The 17033-nt window shown below is 41.1% G+C and overlaps 1 long non-coding RNA gene across 1 annotated transcript; it reads right to left on the bottom strand.

The window, feature by feature from the left end:
- Window positions 1–4061: 4061 nt before the first annotated feature.
- On the bottom strand, window positions 4062–16795 carry LOC311072773. The gene is made up of 4 exons (XR_014604055.1): window positions 16673–16795; window positions 16327–16385; window positions 16169–16234; window positions 4062–4221 (listed from the first exon to the last, which is right to left on the bottom strand). It is a non-coding gene; the product is annotated as an uncharacterized lncRNA (long non-coding RNA).
- Between the last annotated feature and the right edge of the window lie 238 nt (window positions 16796–17033).

Below are 17033 nucleotides of genomic sequence, written 5' to 3'. Positions count from 1 at the left end.
CAGCATAACATATATCTATAATACAGCATTAATATAAACATCACTTAAACAAGTATATGTAAATGACCCTATTCTTAACATTTCTCATGTAAAGACACGTATGTTATATGAGCAATAATCATTTAAGCAAGAGTGTGTTTGTCTTACCGTGTTGAAGCTCATCAGATCAACAGCAACCAAATGACTGACTGTTGTAACACAAGCACTTTTAGCTTTACAGTGAAGTTTATGGATTTAACTTATTGGTTACAACATAACTGTGATTCTACAGCATTTCTAAATTCATCCATTTCTCCCATCATGCATTGCTACACAAATAAATTATGAGCTTAATTGTCATAGTAATTTCCTTTTTTCTTGCTACTGTATATATATTGTGCTGTTTTTATGTGACTTTTAGTACCTTGTTTTCTAATGTTCAGAGTTGATCCGTTTATCAGAATATGCTGTTTGTCACCGTTGTTGAGATTCATACGCTGATTCTTGATGTCTGTGTGTGCCTAAAAGAAAGTTTCACGTTTTCTATAATCAGAACAACTTTTATGAAATCCTTAGAATTAAATTGAAAATGCTGGATCTTATGCTGTATGGAAGCTTATGGGTAGCAAATTTCAATTTAAAATGTAAAATGCAAAATTACAAAATTACATTTGTGCAACATTTGGTGCAAAATGAAAATGATCAAATTTCAATTATAAAGTTTACATTTGCCATTTCATACACTAGTTTTAACTGTGAGTGTAAATGCAATTAAGAAAAAAATTACATTTAAATTAAAATTTTGCTACAGTTTTTGCTTGATGTTAAACATATCTAACAATTTCTGTAATACATTTTAATTTTGCAACTTATAAAGCATTGAAATATGTATTCAATTTACATATTAATATATTAGACATTGAATTATCAGCAGCGTAGGTCTTGTGTTTGTGCTCGTCTCTTTTTCTGTTCTCTGCTTTTCTTCAGTGATTCTGCTTGTTAACAGGCTTATTAAGGCTGAGATGACTCCATATTTAATATACACAGATTTTGTGACAAAATCTATCGCATAGATCTATCTATCTATCTATCTATCTATCTATCTATCTATCTATCTATCTATCTATCTATCTATCAGTTAATCACTTAATGATCTTATTAACTTTAACACATCTTCAGTGTTAATTTTAACACTTTTATTTTAACACTTTAACACTCTTGAGTGTTCGTCTCAAATAAACTCCCAGCAGAGTTAATTTAACAGTTTACATAGGCTACACAGTTTTTGATGTGTTTATGTAAATCACCCTATTCTAAATATTTCTCATTTAAAGACACGTATGTTATACGAGCAATAATCATTTAAGCAAGAGTGTGTTTGTCTTACCGTGTTGAAGCTCATCAGATCAACAGCAACCAAATGACAGACTGTTTTAACTCATGCACTTTAGCTTTACAGTGAAAGACTTTGTGTGGTTAACACTGTTTATTAATGAACAGCGACAGAAACACCAGCGACAGAAACATCACAGTCCCTCCCTCAACAAGAGAACAACATTACTGAACTAAACCTACTTATAGAAAAAGTATCTTTTTCTTTAAGTTAAAGATGAATAATTTTAAAGGTGAATGACAGTGATTTACAGGTGAGGCTCATCAAGGTTGATGTCAGTCGCAGGAGATGGTGACCTCTGGTGACAGTTTGAGGGACTGAACGAGCACATATGAGACGAGATGTGTCTGACTGCAGAACTATATACGTGACAGCAGTTTCAGGCCAGCAGCTTCAGACCGGACGTTAGGAGCTGACGATCACCTAAAGCCTGCTTTATACCAGAGATGGTCTTATTACTGGGAGAAACCAGGATCTGTGGCTCTACCATTAGAAAAAGTGTAACTGCTGACTTTTATCATGTGTTCCTTGATAACCACATTACAGCCTTGAAGTCATTTAGGCTGTGTCTGAAATCGCCCCTATACCCTTGAATAGGGCATTATTTGAGGGAACAGCCATTTGTAGTGGTGTCTGAAACCATAGTGATGTTATCGAGTGCACTCCTTCAGTCCCACAATGCACTGAAATAACAAGTGCACAACAGATGTATACTCAATAGCTAGAGAATACCCAAAATGCACTGTGGGAGAGTCGTGTCGAATTAATCCCCAGGTCTGAACAGAAGATGGCGCCACTGAATCATCCATCCATCCATTTTCCAAACCGCTGGTCCAATGTGGCTACTGCGTAATATCATAAAGGTATACATTTCTTTTGTTGATTATTAAATTGTAAGATTAAGGTTTATACATGCTAGTGATGGTGAAATGAAGCTTTGTGAAGCACTGGGGCTTTCCCCCTCGACTGTATCATAAAATGGTTCATTACTCGAAGCTTTTCAACACGTTGCACACTAACGACATCTTGTGGTCAAAAGGTGGAAAAGCTGCCTTTCTGTCCCAGAAGACCCATGTTTTTTTTTTTCATTTTTTTTTTTTTCATTTAATGAATCACTTTGTGCTCTGTAAACCGCAAAGCAATACAATTAATCCTCATAATTCATGTGTTAGTGTTGATGTAGTTCTCATACAATGTATGAACGAACAACTGTATGAATTAATTTTTGGAAAAAAAAAATACTAATAAATGTGACTAATTTACGGAGCCCCTAAAGGGACGTGGTGGTGGAATTTTGAACTTGTCTCTCAGCCTGCTCATAGAGATCCATTTAGCCTATATTATAAAAGCTTGTTTTGATGATAATTGGGTTGTAGCTCGTTGTCTAGGTTACTGTGATTGTAAAAAGGTGTCGTTTGTGCTTTAACAACGTTTAGCTCAAGAATAGGGACGTTCGAATAGCCTATGTGAATATTGCCAGCTTCACTGAACTCCTTGAGTTAAGCGCTGACCGCATTTCTTTATATTTGAGTCCAAGTTCAAACACTATGAAACGCTCCATTAACGTACGGAGCTCTGAAACACTGCCAGCGGGACATTAAACAGGAGGTGTCTGTCCGAGCTCAAACCAGGTTTTGCGTGGGAACGCAAATATCTTTGCGAGGGAACGCAAAAGTTTTGCGTGGGAACGCAAATAACTTTGCGAGGGAACGCAAAAGTTTCTCGGGGGAACGCAAAAGTTTTGCGAGGGAATGCAAAAGATTTGAAAAAAAAAAGTCTCCCATCCTAAAAAAATTTCCACCACCACGTCCCTTTAGGGGCTCCGTACTAATTCACTTGTACAGAAACAATTCTTATGAATCTGCTTTGATCTACAAATGCAGCCTTATTCACATAAACTTTAGCCTCAGTCCTAATCCTACGAGTTCATAGGCAAGGCTCATGTAGGCATATATAATCAAAATAAAATAAAATTGTGTGGAATGGTGAAGTGCTTGTGAACTGGGGAGCTAACATTTTATTTTGTGGGTAATTTAATAAATTCAAGTTTTTTATTAAGGAACAGGACTTGTGCAACAGTGTGAGGGCTAAGTCTATTTCTTTTTTTATTTACTACTACCGAAGGGCATGACACCCTGAAACCTGCTCAAGGGTTTTGCGCTATTTTTGAATCTGAATATGAAGCAGTCATGTGACTGTGTGTGGAAACGAAGCTTCGGACGAAGCTTAATCTCTATTAATTGAAATCTGCTGTTAAAACTAAGCTCAGAATCAATTCGAGAGAGAATCACAATGCATTCGGAAAATCTCGGAATCGATCCATGGATTCTGCGGAATCATTTTTCGATTCACGATGCATTGATTTATAACAACTTATTCAATAAATAACATCAAACATTTACAATATAAAATAACATTACAGTTCATCAACAGTAAGACAGAAGGCAACACTGATTGGTAAAGACAAGATTAGTGGAATTCAAGGTATGCATTCATGTATGTGCCATAATAATATATATCTAATTTATCTTTCATTTCCGCAATGAATGAGTCATCACGCCAAATTCTTTCCACAGTTAAATTTGATTGGGTATTGGTAACAAAGTCACACCATGTAAGTCCTGTGACAAAAGAGCAAAGAGATACACAAGATTATTGGTCACACAAAAGAAAAGTTAGACATGAGTGCTTAGCTACATTTACATTTTATTCATTGTATTGCAGTGGAACAGCCTGCAGACCTAGCTGTGAATAATGTGTGGTCTGGTACAGGATGGCAACTATGTGATTGCAGCCGCACAACTGCAGGAGAAAGCTTTCAGGTTGGCACTTTCTGCCTCCAGTGATATCTAGACACAATAACAAATTAAATAGGTTACACTGAAGTCATACTTATGCTGTTACATCAATGTTAATAATAACATTAAACTTGAACTTTCAGTAGGGTGACCAGATTTGAGTTGGTAAAAAAGAGGAGTGAAGTGAGTGAAGAGTTTGTGAGATATTTCATTGAGAGTAATGGGTGTGCAGAGCTATGTACAGAATGCAAATATTATTACATTTCATGTAAGTTCAATGTTATTTTATTATATCTGTGTGACGAGTACTCCGTGAGCAATTTAATTCAACCTGGACTTGAGATTGTACTGGGACACACCAGTTCAGTCTATGTCCCCTGAACAAAATCCCGGATGATTTACCCATTATTTAGGTATCAAAAAGAGGACATGTCAGACATGAATGTATCTCCGAACTATTCACCACATTGGCGCTGGTGAACTTGGGAATTTCTAATGAACAATTCGGAAACTGCCATTTCTCCATCAACAAAGCTTTCACTGGAACTGGGTTTACGCTTCCTTGACGTATTTCCGGTTTTTGCATAAATGGTCTATTGTCACAGCCCTACATTTTATGTACTGATTCAATTTATATTTAGACTTTTCCCTCCCAAAAATGTTTGTTTGTAGCGGCAGGAAAACTGATTTGTTGTCTATAACATGGGATAAAATCCATGAATGTCACTCACAAACATTACTAGCCAACCGGTAGTGGGAACGGCCACTACATGCAGTGACAAAAAATGCACCTTTAATGGTACACGTGTTCGTCCCGGGAATTAGCCTGTCTTTATGTGTACAAGACGAATGTTGTGTTGTAGCCTAACCACCAATATTCGCAATAAGCTCCGCGTTTTGTTACTTTTGATAAGAAAAAATTATAATTTTTCAAATTATGTCCATTTTATCAATACATTCAAACAATAAATGTCGTTTTGACGCTCTTTAATGTGGCTTGACAGCGTCTTTAATGTGGCTAGACTTACTCTTATAGTTACAGTATCTGAAGGTAAATTGAAAGATAAAGTACAATTTACTGAAACATACACAGTAAAATCTCTGGTGTTAAATTTACCACCACTCTGTGTTTATATGGTAACCACCAGCAGGGTGTTAAAAGTAACACTGAAGCAGTGTTAAGAGTTAATGAGATAATTAAATAATTAATTGAGCGATGATTGAGCATTGAAGACACCTGATGATAACAAGCAGAATCACTGAAGAAAAGAGAAACACAAGAACTACCACTAACTTCTGGAGAATAAATCAACTGAAGATAAAAGACTTTAAATCTCTCAAGATCTCAGCAGAGGAGGATTAAACAACTTCACAAACAGCATTACCACCCTCACGTATTACCAACTAGTCATTGAGAATTAATAGAGGTGTAGATGTTGATGTTTTATCGGAAATAATAGGTTTTGTAAAGTCACCATTGTGCTGATCAGTGTTTGCTTTAGTTGGGCAGTTTGACTCTTGGCTTGTTTAGTGCAAGTTTGTAGTTATTTTAACAGTGTTTACCAAAACACATAATTTGTTAAATAGGAAGCCAGAAACAAAGATGATTAGATGATATAGTTTGAGTCATCATGTAGTAGTTGCAGATTCACTAATCTCATCCCTGACCAAAATGCATTTTATATATGTAATTAGGGCTGTGACATTAACGTGTTAATTTCAATTAATTAATCTGAGAAAAAATAACGCAGATTAATCCATTCCATATTGACCTTTGAACCTGGAGCCGTTCTAGCCACCATTCGACTGTAAAATGAAGGAGGGAGACGAGAACGCGCTGGCGCTGCCTGGATCATTGATTGGAACATTTACTTATAAAAAAACAGCCGGCATTTCAACGTTGATTCACCGGTGAACGTAAGGGACCAAGGTCGAATCAATGTTGGATTATGTTTCGATTGTGCAAAACGCATCAACGTTGAAATCGTGACGTTGTTTCACCGTTGATGTCGTGACGTTGTTTCATTGTTGATTTCGTGACGTTGTTTCACCATCTCTTCTTTCAATATGGGTGAATAAAGATTGTATGTCGACGTTGAACCAATGTTGAATTATGCTTCGGTTTTGCAAATTGAATCAACGTTGATATCGTGACGTTGTTTCACCGTCTTACCTTTCATCATGGGATAATGAGTCATGACAATGCTGACTGAATTTGTGATTAACTGTACACTAAAATATTGTTAACTGTCAAATTACTTGCAGCAATGGCTTAAACACATTTAATAAAAATATAACACATGCTCAAGATTGTAAAACAAGTTTTATTCTGAAAAAACAAAAGTCTAAAAATACTTTCTAAAACAGATGAAAAACATCTCAAACTTTAAACTGCAGCATTTTCGAAGTAATGTTAAAAGCCTGTAAAGCAAGTGTAAATAATGTTTATAATTTAATGTTTAATATTAAATGTATAATTTAATAATGTTCAATTGTATTGTATTGATTATTTGCTAGGCACAATTATTTCAATGCTAACCCTTTGAACATTTGAACATTATTTCAATAACATGTTCAACACAATTATTTTTAATTGATTGACAGCCCTTATTTATATGCAATTAAAATGCGATTAATTTTGATTAATTAATTACAAAGCCTCTAATTAATTAGATTATTTTTTTTAATCGAGTCCCGACCCTATTATTAATACATTATTTAATAATAGAAATACATTATGTGGAAAACAAACTTACTTCAGACACACACAGACATCAAGAATTAGCATATGAATCTAAACAGTGGTGACAAGCCTCGTGCAGTAATGCATGCTGGGAGCCACCATATAGCTTTGCACGCATTATAGCATGAAGCATGTGTAACCCCAGTAATGATACTCACTATATTACAGCTGGGGCCTGGGTAAGTATTCGTGTAATAATCACATGTATTCCATCCCCTTCAGCAGCAATAAAGACTATTGAATCAACAGCTTGTCTTACGAGTCTTTTTATGTATTTGAATGAGAAATGTAATAAATTAAAATAGGAAAATTCAAAACAATCTTTTGGAATAAAATGAAATGTCAAATTAAATAAGTTTAAAGGATTTACAATTTCAGAAAATAAACCAAACACTTATCTCACAAGTGTTAAACACCCTCACATGTATAACTGTTTAACTCAATAACACAGTCTTCAAATAGGTATTCAATGAACTACTCAGTAATTCAAATCAAAACTCACTTAAATGGGCCCACATTCACGCTCTCATTACCACACACACTCTACGTTGCAGGCCTGATGGTTTCCCGAACGCGATGTGTCCCGCGATATGACAATGTCGATGACAGCGCGCGTGAGCGGCTGTCCCACTCTCCCGCGATGCAACAGAGGAACTCCGGGCTTTTCCGGTCACCCGGAGCGCTATCTGATTCGCCTCCCAAATGCGATGGGCTCGTTGCTCGCGCGAATCACCTCACGAGCGCATGGAGTGAAATCCAGGATGAATATCACAAATAATTGCTAAATAAAGTTCTTATCAGCAAAGCAACAATATTAATGACTGATTATGTCTGTATATACGGGATTATCGTGTGAAAATCCTAATATTTAGCTTTCACAATCTTTTTCCTCGTCCGACTCGTCTTGTTTCTCCTTCCTCTTCCTATCCTTCAGCCACGCCCTTACTCTCGTCAATTGCGTCATACGTCAGTACGTAAATCAGATATTAAACATTAAATAATATTATATATAATTATATAACTATATACATACAGATGAAAACACTGTAAAGGCACAGACTAAATAAAATATACACATTATAATGTAAAATAAACATTACTTTCAAATTTAGTTTCTTTAGGCTCACCGGGCTACACATGTCACCATTGTTGAGATTCATAAGCTGAGTCTTGATGTTAGTGTTTGTACTGTCCCTGTCTGTGTGTGAGCTAGGTGCGTGAACACAGACTCAACAGCAAGCCAAACTCGTTTCCACGAGCTAGGACGCGAGCGCCTTGCTCCTTTATTTTCCAATGTTGCAAGTGAAAATCGAGTAAAACTGTAATAAACAGAATACAAAATATACTTAGGAGCCTGCCTCGCAAGTACAAGATATAACTTTCACCATTTACCAGCTTTAAACAGTCACGTTAGCTTAATAGAAAATGTGCAATAACTAGCACGCTAACAGAGTATGAGTTAGCTAATTAACAAAAGACGAACGTTAACAACGTAACGTAGCTACTGATATACATTCTCAAGTTGACGTTACATCGTGCTCATTAAGTTTACCTCTACACAAAACATACAATTTACATCATCACTCAAGTTAGACACTTACAGACATTGCCGCCTTACGAGTGTGGGACAAACAAGATTCGGGAGCGAAACATCAGGAATATCCCGACGCGCTTCGTGCCGGTAACATTACGGTTCTGGCAAGCTCAAGGACCGGAAGCTCATGGGATCACCCATACGTAAACAGGAAGGTAATGTCAAAATAAAAGCTCTTTCAAAATAAAGACTCTTCTTACATTACAAAATACCTGTGTCTCTTTTCTTATAATAAACAAAATAATTATCAAGCATGAAATTGAACTTATAGCAAAAAACAATTTACAAACTGAGGACAGAACACTCCCCGTCTGGCATAATGCCACTACTCAACTTGTCTTTATATACTTTCCTTTTTTTCATTTTTTTTTTTTTCAGTGCACGTCTGTTCAGACTTTTTCAAGGAGAAGGATGACGTCCGAGATGGGCCGCAGATAAGTCTTTGAAGTGCCCTGAGATGCGGTCTGCACCTCAACTTTGCGGACTCGTCCATCGCTGCTCGGAGAGGCCGATGTGACCAAAGCCATTGGCCACTCGTTCCTTGGTGCTTGAGTCTGTTTTAGCAGCACAATGTCTCCAGTTTGTAGGTTGCGCTGATTTCTGTGCCACTTGCGTCTTGAGTGGAGAGTGCTTAAGTACTCAGTTCTCCAACGGCCCCAAAACTCGTTTGCCAGTGCTTGCACTTGTTTCCACTGACCTCTCAGGAGATCTTTACTGGTGAAGTCTCCAGGTGGAGCATGTAGGCCTGGCTTTTGGGTCAAGAGCATAGCAGGGGACAGCAGAATGGACGAGAAGGGGTCTGATGAGATGGGAATCAGCGGCCGTGCGTTGATAATTGCTGAAATCTCTGCCATCAAGGTACACAGGACCTCGTGCGTCAGGTGAGTATGCTTGTTTTGCAAAAGCATAGAGTCTAGTATTCTACGTGTGACCCCAATCATACGTTCCCACACTCCCCCCATGTGGGAGGCGTGCGGCGGATTGAACTCCCATGTGCAGTCTTTGCTGTGGAGATAACTCAGGATTTCGGTCTGCTTTTCCTCAGGACGCTCCATGCCCAGCTCTGCACTGGCGGCTATGAAGTTCGTCCCCCTGTCTGATCTGAGCTGCTTTGCCGGGCCTCTGATGGCAAAGAATCTTCGCAATGCATTAATACAGCTTGTGGCATCCATTGACTCTATGACTTCAATGTGTACCCCCCTGGTGTTCATGCACGTGAACAGAATGGCCCACCTTTTGCTCTGCGCTGCACCTCCTCGAGTGCGTCGGGTCATCACTGTCCACGGTCCAAATACGTCCAGCCCTACGTATGAGAAGGGTGGGGAGGTGTCGAGCCGCTCTGGAGGGAGGTCAGCCATTTTCTGCACTTCCAGCTTCCCTCTGAGCTTACGGCATGTCACACAATGATGAAGGGTAGAACTCACCAGTCTCTTGCCACCGACAATCCACAGTCCAGCTGCTCTGATAGCCCCTTCTGTGAACTGTCGCCCCTGGTGTTTCACTTCAGCATGATGGTGTTCTACAAGCAGCTTGGCTACATGGCTATACTTAGGGAGGATAATTGGGTGTTTTACCTCAGAGTCAAGAGAAGCATTTCTAAGACGCCCTCCAACCCGCAGCAGACCGTCGCTCATGTAAGGGTCAAGGGTCAAGAGCTGACTCGAGTTAGAGACTTCTCTGTTTGCTTGAAGAGCAGCGTATTCATCTGGATATGCATCTCTCTGAACAGTCTCTAGTATGAGCCTCTTAGCTGCTGCGCGCTCCTCAGGAGTGCGAGGCCCACTGCACTGATGCCAGCCTTTGCATGTGTGCTGTGGTGTGTCTGTTGTGTCTGCCTTGTGCGAACGCACCTGATGTTTCAAGTAGGAAACAGCTCTCAGCAGAGACTTCCATGTGGAAAAGCGCTGGAATCTCTCAGAAGTAAGTCTCTTAGGTTTGAGGTGGGTAGCTAGAGCGGTCACCTGTGGTCTAACTTCCACATCTGCTTCAGGATCTATCAATCCAAAGTGATCACGTTTCTCCATCTCTGGAGGCTTGTAGAGGAAGTCGGGTCCTTTAAACCACATTGTGTCCATGAGCTGTGATGCTGCTACAGATCTGGTGGCTAAGTCCTAAGTTCTGTTCCGAAGGGACGTAATGCCACTGATCTAGGGATGTTGTCTGGCGTATACGATGCACACGGTTGTGCACGTACACATAGAAGCGCTTTGAGTCATTACAGATGTATCCGAGGACCACCTTGCTGTCGCAGTAGAATTTAACAGCGTCTGGCTTGAAGTCCAGTTCGTCTAAGATCAGCTCTGCCATCTCAGTTGCCAGAACAGCTCCACAGAGCTCGAGGCGTGGGATTGTGGGTTCTGGTTGTGGTGACAGCTTAGCCTTCCCTAGCACAAATCCAACCTCACAATGGCCCTCTACAGTGACAGCTCTCAAGTAGGCTACTGCCCCTATAGCCCAGTTCGAGGCATCAGAGAAAAGGCACAGTTCTGTGTATTTGGCTTTTGAGAGTGACATCTTCACATAGCAGCGAGGGACATGGAGGTTACTCAGCTTCTCAAGTGAGGCTTTCCACTCTTCCCATCTGCTCACCTTTTCATCAGGCAGAGGAGTGTCCCAGTCCTGAACTCCGCTGGACAGCTCTCGTAGCAACAGTCTGCCTCTGATGGTCACTGGCGCTGCCAGACCCAGGGGGTCAAAGATGCTGTTAATGACTGACAGCACCCCGCGCCGGGTGTAAGGCTTGTCAGCTACGGCGACCTTGAAGGTGAACATGTCTGTGTTGATGTCCCAGCATAGGCCTAAGCTCCTCTATACAGGCAGGGTCTTGTCGTCCAGGCCTAAGTCTTTGATGCCTGTGGCCAGTTCTTCAGGCTCAAAGGCTTTCATCACAGCGACGCTGTTTGAGGCAATTTTGTGCAGTTTCAAGTTGGACTCTGCGAGTGATGCACATGTTCGCTTCATCAGGTCGATGGCTGCTGACTTTGTGGGCAGGGATACGAGCCCGTCGTCCACGTAAAAGTGTCTATCAACAAACTGCTTAGTGTCTGCGCCGTACCTTGGCTCACCTCTCTGAGCAGCTCGTCGCAGGCCGTAGATGGCAACCGCCGGGGACGGGCTATTGCCAAAGACATGCACACGCATGCGATATTCTTGAATCTCTTTCGAGAAGTCATTGTCTTCGTGCCACAGGAATCTCAGGTAGTCTCTGTGGTCGTGTCGCACCAGGAATCCATAAAACATCTGTTGGATATCAGCAGTGACTGCGATGAGGTCCTTTCTAAACCGTATCAGCACGCCCAGGAGAGAATTGTTTAGGTCGGGGCCTGTGAGCAGCACTGAGTTGAGGGAGACACCATGCTGTTGGGCGCTTGAGTCAAACACGACTCGTATCTGCCCTGGCTTTTGAGGATGGTACACCCCGAAAATGGGCAGGTACCAGCATTCCTGTTTCTCTTGGACGGGCGATGCCCTCTCTGCATGCTTGTTCTCGAACAACTTGTCCATGAAGGAGGAAAACTGCTGCTTCATCTCAGCATTCTTGTTCAACGTGCGTCTCAAAGAATTGAGGCGTGACAGAGCTTGCTCTCTGTTGTTGGGGAGCGGAGGACGAGGAGACTTAAATGGCAACGGAGCTACCCAGTTATTCTCTTTATCCTGATGGAGTTCTTTTTCCATAATGCTCAAAAACAGTTCATCCTCAAAGGACATGGCACTCTTATTGTCATTGTCTGTTCTCTGGAAGACTGTGAGCCCGAGCTGTTCTTCAGCTGGCTTAGGCTTTGTCATATGTGCAGAGTGGCCATACCTGTGCTCCCCGCCGTAGCTCAGTCTTTCTTTCACGCAGATGCTATTGTGGCAAGGAGTGAGGAGTGACGGACGTCCATTCTGGAGAATGTGGGTTCTGAAGGTGTTCACGGTTGGCTTGTGAGCATTGTCAAGACACACTTCACCTATTATCACCCACCCTAAATCTAAACGCTGGGCAAAGGGTGCGTTGTGGGGCCCATTGACTTGATCTCTCACCTTGTGTGCACGAATCATGTCTCTCCCTAGCAGAATCATCATCTGGGCGTCAGGATCCAGCTTGGGAATTTGCAGAGCGATGTGTCTGAGGTGAGGGTGTGCGAGGGCGACCTCTGGTGTCGGGACTTCAGACTTGTTGGTCAATATCTCGTTGCACTCGATGAGTGGCGGTAGATCAAGGCACACACCTCCATTCACTGCTTTGATTTGAAAGCCAACTGCTTTTCTTCCGGTCATCTCAGTCGTGCCGGCGCATGTTCTCATCAGATATGGTGACGGGCTGCTGTTGACCCCAAACAGCTGGATAAATTCAGAGCGTGCCAAGGAGCGGTTACTTTGATCGTCGAGTATGACGTATATCTTGATGGCGCGTTCTGGTTGACCTTGAGGGAAGACGCGCGTCAGGCATACCTTTGAGCAGGAGCGTGGAAGACTGTTTAGGCCGCAGACCTTGGTGCACTGCGATCTCACTTCCACGGGAACACTGGCTGGCTGTGCCTCTGCACCTGGTTGGACAGACGACGGAGGTGGTGGCTGAGAGGTGTCAGGATGCATTGCTGAGCAGTGTCTTTCGCTCTCACACTCACCGCATTTCAGTGTCGTCCGGCAGTCCCTGGCAAGGTGGTTTGGGGTACAGCATTTATAACAGCGTTTGTGTTCTTTAAGAATGTCTTTTCGTTCTTGCAGTGTTTTCATTCTGAATGACCTACATTTCTCTAACGGATGTGTTTTCTTATGCACAGGGCAATATCGAGCTGGATCAATGTCTTTCTTTTCAGCGTCTGTGGCGCTTGTGGTGTCTGCGTCAACTGTAGCAGACACGTCTGTCTTGTGAACAGATACAGCAGTCTTGAATCCACTTTGCTTGAATGGAGTTTTCTCACCTTTGCTGTATGACTGGCTGTAGCTTGACAGGGTGAAACTTGGGTCATTGCGGGCTTTAGCCTGGCTGTTGATGAAGTCAACGAAGAACGAAAAAGGAGGAAAAGTCACTCTGTGTTGCTCTTTGAAGCGGGAGCCTGTGGTGAGCCATTTTTCCTGCAGGCCAGGAGGCAACTTCTCGACTATGGGCTTTATCCCACGAGGAGTATCGAAGTAGGCCAGCCCGGGGAGATAACCGTCGTCCTTAGCTGCCAGCAACTCCATAAGAAGATCACTGAGCTCTCTCAGTTTTGCATTGTCTTTAGCAGACAGACGTGGAAAGCTATCCAGTCTTTTGAACAGCGCATTCTCCACCATCTCTGGTGTGCCGTAGCATTCCTCCAGTCTCTGCCAGGACAGATGGAGGGCAGCTCTGGGGTTAGTGACATGAACAGCGCGAATCCTTTTCACGTGCTCCGATGACTCTTTACCTAGCCACTTCACGAGGAGGTCTAACTCTTCACTGTAGGCGAGCCCCAAGCCCTGTGTTGCATTGAAGAATGACGACTGCCATGTGCGGAAGTTCTCTGGTGAGTCGTCGAACTTGGTAAGGCCGGTGGTCACTAATTCTCTGCGTGCTAGGAACTTGGCGAAGTCTCTCATGGGTGGAGAGTCAGGGCAAAGAGGAGGCTGATCATGTCTGTATGGACTGTGCGACGGTTTTGAGGTTGGGGATTGTTCAGCTGCATGTGCGGGCTCATGTGCAAAGGGTCTGAAGTCTCTGAGTGGGGGCTTTACCTCTACAGTTCTATGTGCTGACTGACATGGAGGACTGTTCACTGTGTGCTGCATTTCATAGTGATGCGGTGAGGAAGAAGACTGTACGCTAATCCGTGGCTGGCATTGCACATACTCTTCGGTGCGCTGTCGAATCACTTGTGGCGAAACCACACTTCTTAGACTTTGTACATCTTCATTCCCCATAGCTACAGCTGCTTCTATGACTTCAGCTTCAACCCGCGCTGCCTCTGCATCCCTTTCATACGCCAATGCCTCCAAATCTGCTTCTAATGTGGCCTTTTGTAGATCTAGCTTAGCTTGTTCCTTTTTCATTTCTACCTGTCGCTTAGCATAAGATGCCTTGGTGAGCGCTGCTTCAGCTGCGGCTCTAGCTTTGGCGGCAGCCTCCATGACAGAAGATCTTGAAGAGGACGAGCGTTTTGAGCTGGCTCTCGAGTGAACCGAAGACTTTGAAGACGATGGACGTGGTAGCGGGCTTGCTTCAGGCTTTGTTTCATCTCTAGATTTCGATTCAGACGCCATGTTGGAGTTCTTGCGTTATCCCTTGCACCCACGCTGGTTGTCTTTTTACTGTACTGTCCCTGTCTGTGTGTGAGCTAGGTGCGTGAACACAGACTCAACAGCAAGCCAAACTCGTTTCCACGAGCCAGGACGCGAGCGCCTTGCTCCTTTATTTTCCAATGTTGCAAGTGAAAATCGAGTAAAACTGTAATAAACAGAATACAAAATATACTTAGGAGCCTGCCTCGCAAGTACAAGATATAACTTTCACCATTTACCAGCTTTAAACAGTCACGTTAGCTTAATAGAAAATGTGCAATAACTAGCACGCTAACAGAGTATGAGTTAGCTAATTAACAAAAGACGAACGTTAACAACGTAACGTAGCTACTGATATACATTCTCAAGTTGACGTTACATCGTGCTCATTAAGTTTACCTCTACACAAAACATACAATTTACATCATCACTCAAGTTAGACACTTACAGACATTGCCGCCTTACGAGTGTGGGACAAACAAGATTCGGGAGCGAAACATCAGGAATATCCCGACGCGCTTCGTGCCGGTAACATTACGGTTCTGGCAAGCTCAAGGACCGGAAGCTCATGGGATCACCCATACGTAAACAGGAAGGTAATGTCAAAATAAAAGCTCTTTCAAAATAAAGACTCTTCTTACATTACAAAATACCTGTGTCTCTTTTCTTATAATAAACAAAATAATTATCAAGCATGAAATTGAACTTATAGCAAAAAACAATTTACAAACTGAGGACAGAACAGTGTTTGTGTCTCTATGTTGTCTTTTTTCACAATGTATTTAAAAATTAGAATTCAGGATGTTTGATCTTTGGCAAAAATGTATTGATGGATATATATATATATATATATACAGAGCCGGCCCTAGACCTTTGGGGGCCCCTTTGATAATTTTAAGACCTAAAGAAAAGCAACGACTACCTAATAACTATACGGTACATATTATTATTATATCTACTATGTTTGATGTCTAAAAGAAAAAAAAATTGTGATACCACTGACTGAGCTGAGTGGCAGTGCAAGACTGAACACACACTGAGGAACTTGCTGAATAAAAAGACTGATAAAGTGATTTTCACTGACCAAATATAATTTATTTGACAACAGAGTTTAAGAGTCACAAACTACAGCATATATATATATATAATTTAAATTAAATAGAGCAAATAGAATAACATTTAAATAAAATATTAAATAATATAATAAATAGAACATTCAAATGTTTGAATTTTTCAAATAAACAAAACAATAACATCTAAAACACCACAAACAAGATCAATAGTAACAATAATAAGAATAAAAACAATAATAAGAATAAGGTAACATTTCAATAGAACTATTCAAATCCAAACTTATTTAGTACTTATGTATTTGTGTGCGTCTCCTTGGGAAAAAGTAAGTCTATTTCTAGGGTAAAATAAAACACAGAACTTACCAACATTGTTAGCTTCTTGAGTGACATGACTGTGTTGTGAACTAGGAATATATGTGGTTGATGGAGCTGCAATGACATAAAGAAAATAATTATATATAAAGGTAGAATTAATTTTTAAAATGCAGAAGGTTATCATTTTACAACCCCTTTATACTCACCAACAGCTGGTGCTTTGTTTACTGGTTGCATGTAACTTAACGTTACTTTAAAAGTGCTCCTGGACATAAGGAATAAATTAATGTTAACGTTAGCCCTTTAGTGTAGAAGCCAAACTGGGTTTATATTGCTGTTAAATGCTTTAACACCACATCGAATGATATTGGCATGATACTAAACCAATTTCATGCAGCAGCATGTTATTAGCATGTAAACACTGTAGCATAATGAAAGTTAATACAAGCACGATTTTGGCTAATGTTAATATGAAGCAATTCCTAACGACTTTTGTTAGTGCAGATAGGTTAACGTTATCCATACAGGTATTGGAAAATTAGGCTTACATACCTTTATCTTCTTGTTTCTTCTCTTCTTCCAGTCTCTTCTTTTGACGTTTTTCATGGCCAGAAAGATGTTTTCTTTTCTTGTCAGACATCGTCGACGTCGGAGTCACTGTCTGTCTGACTGACTGACCGACCAAGTGACAACGAGTGACATCATAGGGTCATTCAGGGTCAAGACTCGCGGTCGCGGGAAAATCGCCAATCGCCATAATAAATAAATAAATAACAACTATGCTTATGATGCCAGATAAAGAGCGCTGTAGGCCCATTTCTTTTTATTTATTTATTTTATGTTACTTTTGATGTGTGATTTTTTTTTTTTCACCCACTAGCTAGCAGTGACTCTAGGGGGCCCTCTGCTGGTC

This window comes from Abramis brama (genome assembly GCF_963993115.1).
Source record: "Abramis brama genome assembly, chromosome: 2".
Classification (NCBI taxonomy): domain Eukaryota; kingdom Metazoa; phylum Chordata; class Actinopteri; order Cypriniformes; family Leuciscidae; genus Abramis; species Abramis brama.
Note: the sequence above shows the minus strand (reverse complement) of the source record. Positions and strands in the feature narration are given on the sequence as shown.